The sequence below is a fragment of the Palaemon carinicauda genome, chromosome 21 (assembly GCF_036898095.1).
Source record: "Palaemon carinicauda isolate YSFRI2023 chromosome 21, ASM3689809v2, whole genome shotgun sequence".
NCBI lineage: Eukaryota > Metazoa > Arthropoda > Malacostraca > Decapoda > Palaemonidae > Palaemon > Palaemon carinicauda.
Genome location: NC_090745.1, coordinates 103,822,212 through 103,829,185, shown reverse-complemented (window position 1 = coordinate 103,829,185; position 6,974 = coordinate 103,822,212).

The following is a 6,974-nucleotide window of genomic DNA, read 5'->3' as shown; positions in this document are numbered from 1 at the left end:
ACATTCCCTTGGAGTACTCAAATGATCTCTAGATATTGATTTGATAGGACTCCATTAACATTAACTTTGCACTTACAATGCTCATGAACGAACATAATCAAATTTACATATTTAAGAGGAACTTGTGACGAGCCGAGAGAGGAGTTGTGAACTCAAAGGCAGGATGCAATCAACCGAGTTTATTAAGGAACACTCTTCTTTATATACAAAACCTCAAGGCAACAGTACATGACCTGTTCGAGAGACAGACAATGTTACAGAGCAAAACGGAGACATGATTATTCAGGTTCTTTTTAGTGCATGGGAAGAGCGCAGATACCAGCATAATATATACAAAATAATTATATACAATTGTGGGCCACATGGTTGGTACATGGCTCCCCCCCTAAAAATGACATACTGTACATGTTAAATAGGGCGCCCTGATCTAGAGAGGCGAACTGTAGGCGGGTCATCTGGCAGAAGATAAGCAAGTTTTAGACGATCAATGGAGACCCAGTCTTCTTTGCCCCGAATGTTTGGTAGTAATGCTTTCGGACTGCGTCGGATCACAAGGAAAGGGCCCGTGTAAGGGGGCGTTAGTGGTGGCTTGCTAATGTCATTGCGCAGGAAGACGTGCGTTGCTGAGTGCAAGTCTGTTGGTATGTGATGCTTTGCTGGGGGCTTGTAAGTCTGGCGGCACGGAGTAAATTTTCCCACGACGTGACGTAGGCGCTGGAGATCGTCGGAGGAGGTTGTAGAAGGAAAAAATTCAGCAAGGACGACCAATAGGTCGCCATACACCATTTCGGCTGCCGAGACGTCGAGGGCGTCTTTAGGAGTGGTCCTTAGTCCCAGGAGGACCCAGGGAAGTTGAGTAAACCAGTTGCAATCCTTGCAGCGGGACATCAAAGCTGCCTTGAGGGTGTGATGAAAACGTTCAACCATTCCATTGGCAGTGGGGTTGTAGGCCGTTGTCTGATGTAGGGTGATGCCCAGGAGATTCGCTAATGACGTCCACAATTGAGAGGTGAAAGTTGTTCCCCTGTCAGAAGTAATATGCTCAGGGATACCGAATCTTGAAATCCATCCAGAGAGTAAGGCAGATGTACATGAGGCGGACGTTTCAGTTTCCATGGGAATGGCTTCAGGCCAACGAGTGGAGCGGTCGATGACGGTAAAAGGGTAACGATGTCCTTGTGATGTGGGTAGGGGGCCTACAACGTCGACGTGAATGTGTGTGAAACGACGCTGAGGTTGAGGAAAGATGCCCACTCCTGAATCCGTGTGTCGATGTACTTTGGAAGTTTGGCAAGAAATACAGGCGCGGACCCAATCCTTAGCATTCTTAGAAATGCTGTGCCAAATGAACTTTGCCTTCAGCAGCTGTGCAGTAGAACGGCACGAGGGATGTGAAAGGCCGTGAATGAAATCAAACACCTGTCGGCGCATGGGAGCAGGAATCCAAGGTCGCAGTCTACCAGTACTGACGTCACAGAGGAGGGTGGTGTTGGAGTCTTCGAGGGGAAAATCTTCCCAACGGAGGGACGTGCAGGATGTCCTACAAGCTTGATACTCTGGATCCTATTGTTGGGCTTCAGCCAGGGCGTTGTAATCCAATCCCAGTTGAACGGCAGCCAACGTGTTTCTTGACAGGGTATCGGCAACGGGATTCATTTTCCCAGGGATGTATTGGAGGGTGCAATTGTATTCAGCCCCGGCGGAGAGATGTCGGCGATGACGGGCGGACCAGGCGTCAGACTGTCGAGTGACGGCTTGCACCAGAGGCATGTGGTCTGTGCGAATGACGAAGGGCGTACCTTCTAAGAAATGGCGAAAGTGACGGACAGCCAAGTGCACCGCCAGCAATTCTCAATCGAAGGTAGAATAACCCGATTCTGCCTTGGATAGTTTTCTGCTGAAGAAGGCCAATGGGCGGGGCGAGCCTTTGACCCCCTGCTCGAGTACTGCACCAATAGCGACGTCACTGGCTTCGGTGGAGAGAAGGAGAGGGGCGTGTGGGATAGGAAAAGCTAGAGCCGCAGCAGTTGATAGGGCCTTCTTTGCATTGCAGAAGGCTGCTTCTTGAAGGGGACCCCACTTCAGGTCCTTTGGCTTGCCCTTGAGGGAGGCGTAGAGGGGAGCAAGAGTGGCGGCAATGGCTGGCAGAAAACGGTGATAATAGTTGATCATGCCCAAGAATTCCTGCAGAGCTTTGACGGTCGAGGGCGTGGGGAAGTTCTGAACGGCTGCTACCTTCTCAGGGAGGGGATGGACTCCTTCAGGAGTGATACGGTGCCCTAAAAACGACACTTCGTTGGCGCCAAAGGTACACTTGTCGTACCGGACTACAAGGCCGTTTTGTTGCAGGCGGTCGAGCACGATGCGCAGGTGACGGAGGTGTTCCTCTTTTGAGGAGGAGAACACATGTATGTCGTCCACATAACATACACAGAAAGGGAGGTCCCCTAAGATGCCATCCATGAGACGTTGAAACGCTGCCCCAGCATTACGAAGGCCAAAACAGGAGTAATTGAAGGTGTATGTATCAAACAGAGTGGTGATGGCGGTCTTGGGAATGTCTTCAGGGTTCATAGGCACCTGATAATACCCCTTCAGGAGGTCAAGCGTAGAGAAAACCTTCGCTCTGTGCAGGTAGGAGGTTACATCGGCAATGTTTGGGAGGGGGTAGTGATCCGGTTCTGTTTGCATGTTCCGGCGCCTGTAATCCCCCGCACGAACGGAGGGAGCCGTCTTTCTTCAGAACGATGTGTAAGGGTGACGACCATGGGCTGGAGGCCTTTTGGCAAAGGCCCATTTTCTCCATTTCGGCGAACGTCTGTTTGGCGGCTGCCAATCGTTCCGGTGCCAGACGTCTGAATTTTGTGAAGACTGGGGGTCCCGTCATCTTGATACGGTGATAAATACCGTGCTTGGCAGGAACCGTGGGCGTTTGGCGAAGTTCTGGACGGAAAACTTCCGGGTACGACGTGAGGAGGTGGGCGTAGGCATCCGTGGGTGCGCTGATGTGGAGAGCGAGGTTAGAGGGGGCGGGTTGAAGAGGTGTCGACAAGTACGAGTCTGCGTTGACCAATCATCGGTGGGGGACATCGACCAGAAGGTGGAAATGAGAGAGGAAATCCGCACCGAGGATTGGCATTGTGACGTTAGCAACGAGAAACTTCCAATTGAATTTACCGTTTCCAAACGATAATGTGAGGTTCTCGTAACCGTAGGTGGGTATCGCAGATCCGTTGGCAGCTACCAAGCGGACGTCGGCAGATGTAGACAGACTACGTCGTGCCTTGAAGAGTTTCCTTGGCAAAAGAGAACGACAAGCACCCGTGTCTACCAAAAATCGCATGCCCGTTCCTGCATCCTGTAAAAAGAAAAGATTAGAAACATGGGAGGTCACCGCCACAAGCGATGGCCTACTTACACGTTTTTTGGCCACTGACAATCCTTGGCACATTTCTTCGCGGTTGCCCCAAATCTGAAGTGGTAGTAGCAAAGCTGTGGCGGATGGGAGGTAGTAAGTGGCTGTAGAAGTCGTTCGTTGGGGCGCGAGCGATTGGTGGGTGGTGGGCGGCTTTGTCGCCGCTTCGGCACGTCACGGGGTAGGCGTGTATGTCCTACGGCATTCATGTCAGCTTTGGTTGACGTTGAATAGGCATCCTCGTCGTCAGGGGTGGAGGCGTTGATGGAGGTCTTGAAGTGGCTGTCCATAAGGGCGTCGGCTTTGGTCATCAAATCCTTTATGGGTAAACTATCGACATCGGGTATGGCAGCGCGTACAGGTTCGGGTAAACGGCGTATTCAAAGGGCACGAAGTAGGATCACCTCACGAGGAGAGCCGTCTGCGGCAGGTTGAAGGCGAGCGATAGTGGTCATTTCCCTGAGGGCAAGCGAAGCCCTTTGGTCCCCCAACGGTTGTTGCCATCACCAGCTGCCCTATAGCATAGCTTTTTGCTAAACGGGCAGCTGGTGACGGCGAGTACTGCTGCAGAAGGTATGTTTTGAGGGCTTCATACGCTATTGGGGTGTCTCCTTGTTCACAAAGCCAGTCGGATATTTCTGGGAAGGTGTCCTAGGGTATCACTGCGAGAACATAATCCGCTTTGGTGGTTGAGCGAGTCACGTCCCTGATACGAAACTGGACTTCTGCAAGCAAACGCTTCTCCGGTGGCGAACGGTGAAAGTTTCAATGGAGCAGCGCCAACTGCTGTAGTAGTGTCTGTCTCCGTCATAGTACCAACGATGGAGGGGCAAGGGAGGTGGGGGTGGAAGGCAGTGGGAGCGAGTCACTCCGGGGTCACCAATGTGACGAGCCGAGAGAGGAGTTGTGAACTCAAAGGCAGGATGCAATCAACTGAGTTTATTAAGGAACACTCTTCTTTATATACAAAACCTCAAGGCAACAGGACATGACCTGTTCAAGAGACAGACAATGTTACAGAGCAAAACGGAGACATGATCATTCAGGTTCTTTTTAGTGCGAGGGAAGAGCGCAGATACCAGCATAATATATACAAAATAATTATGTACAATTGTGTGCCACACGGTTGGTACAAACTCGATAATAACGCAGGACTCTACACAAAATTGGTCGGTGCACACTGTCAAATGATATCAAAAGTGGATTTCTATATCTAAACATCGCTGTACATGTCTTAAAATGAAAGTTTGGTCAGTACAACTCCTACTTTCTTTAAATTTGCTTGTTCATCTCCCAGTTTCCCATAAATATTTCTCTCTAGTCTCTTTAGAATAAGCATACTATATATTTTCATGACAACTGACGTAGGTGTGATGCCTCTGTAATTATTGCAATCAGTCAGATCTCCCTTTTTTGCTATTTTCACCAACATTGTCTCCTTTATTTCTCTTAAAGTCTCTAAGACTGCAAATCGATTTCTACATTCAATTGCAAATGTTTCTCTGTGCTCATCTTCTAAAAGCTTAATTGTATCAAACCTAGGTATTCTATCTATATTTCTGTTGGGTGCTTTCAGTTTTAAGATCAGTGTAGCAATGAGAAACTGGTGATCACAACCAATATCTGGACCTCTACAGCTTTTTACATTTCTCTGAGTCCTCCTTCTCTCTATTACTGGCTATGTGATCTGTTTGACTTTTGTAATTGCCATATGGTGAAGTCCTGATACATTCCTGTATATACTTTCTGTATATTCAGCAAAATCTAAAAAAAATGAAACAGCAAAGAACCTATGGAGGGTATACAGAAGTTCTTATCTGAAAATTAATACTCAAGTACACTAATTATGGTAAGCGAAATTAATCAAGAATGTTATAAATTCTATCTAGTTTCATTAGTGTCACAGTTTAGTGTGATAAAAAAAAAGTTTTCGTATCAGCAAGTTGAAAAGTATTAAGGTAATTTACTATTCAATTAATTTTTTAAGAAAATATGAATCATATATATATATATATATATATATATATATATATATATATATATAACATATATACACACATATATATATGTATATATTTAAACATACATACTGTATATAAACTTATACAATTTTATTCAAAAACACAAACACACACACACACACACACACACACACATATATATATATATATATATATATATATATATATATATATATATATATATATGTATCTATCTATCTATCTATCTATCTATATATATATATATATATATATATATATATATATATATATATATATATAAGATCAGAGATTACAGCACGCAAAAAGTGAAGGAATTGGACACCCAGGGAAAAGTACAGTACACGATATGAGGCTATACAATTAAGGTTCGAAAGGCCATGCAAAGATCCTTTATTACTGTCTACATTACACAACGAAGGACGTATGTTCCTACCAGTGCAGAGTCTCAATGAGCTATACCAAAGATACCTTCTAATGTCATTTCTATCACGACTTACAGCGCTCAACGTATAACAATGTAAGTGTTTTAACAAAAATTGATACTTTCAGGCTCTGTGTTCTTGTGTTCTAATCCTTAATACTGTTTCAGGGATGAATGCTCGTCCCACGCTAGCTGTGACATTCACATTTCTAGATATAAAATTGGCATGGGATTATCTCTTCCTGCTCAATTAAATCCAGAAAAGGTAATAAAACAACGGGGAATCGGGGAGTGCTTTCAATAGCTACCCAGACATAATTACCACCAGGACTCTATAACTGGAAAACTAGGCATAGGTTTCATTACTATTATTACAATTCTGCTAATGAGATTCTATGATATTTAAAGGAAAATATATGGTAATCTTTCATTGGTCTACAATGTTAATCATTATGATCCATTTTGGCCATTTAACCACAGAGGGATGTTGAAAGGTGATAAAAAAAAGTTGATCATCATGATACTTAACTAATAGAAATTCAAACAGAACTCTTTCTTTTTATTTTTTTTACGAATATCACGACACTCGTGAAATATTCCTTCTTATTTGCCAAGACAACAGTATACCACAAGGGCCAATAACTATCAATGCATATAAAAAAACCACTCAATTTGACTAAAAAAAATTGCAATTACGTTTTAAAATGCAATTTATTTTTTCTTAGTTTCCCCAAATGACCAAAAATGTTCATAAACACATTTACATTTCTAGTACTGGAGCTGTTTCCGGTGACAATTGAAAATCAGGCTGTAAAGTATATGGCTTGCCTTATTAAAGTCGTTGCATATGCAGAAGATGCTACTCGCCGTCTCAATTCCATCTCCTGAATGTAGTGCATGATACATATTATAGGGCAAGAAGTTGAACCCTAACGAAACTCCAAATATGATTGTAAGTATGTCGAGGACAGAGGCTCCTCAACATCAGATCTCTGCACTGATGATGTTTCTTTAACTCTATACGACTCCTTTAAAATTTTAAATATGATTCTTGATTGTAGATTTACTTTTGAAGAACACATTTAGACTGTTTCTTCTTCCATTACACACCAAAAAAATTGCCTTCCTAAGGAAG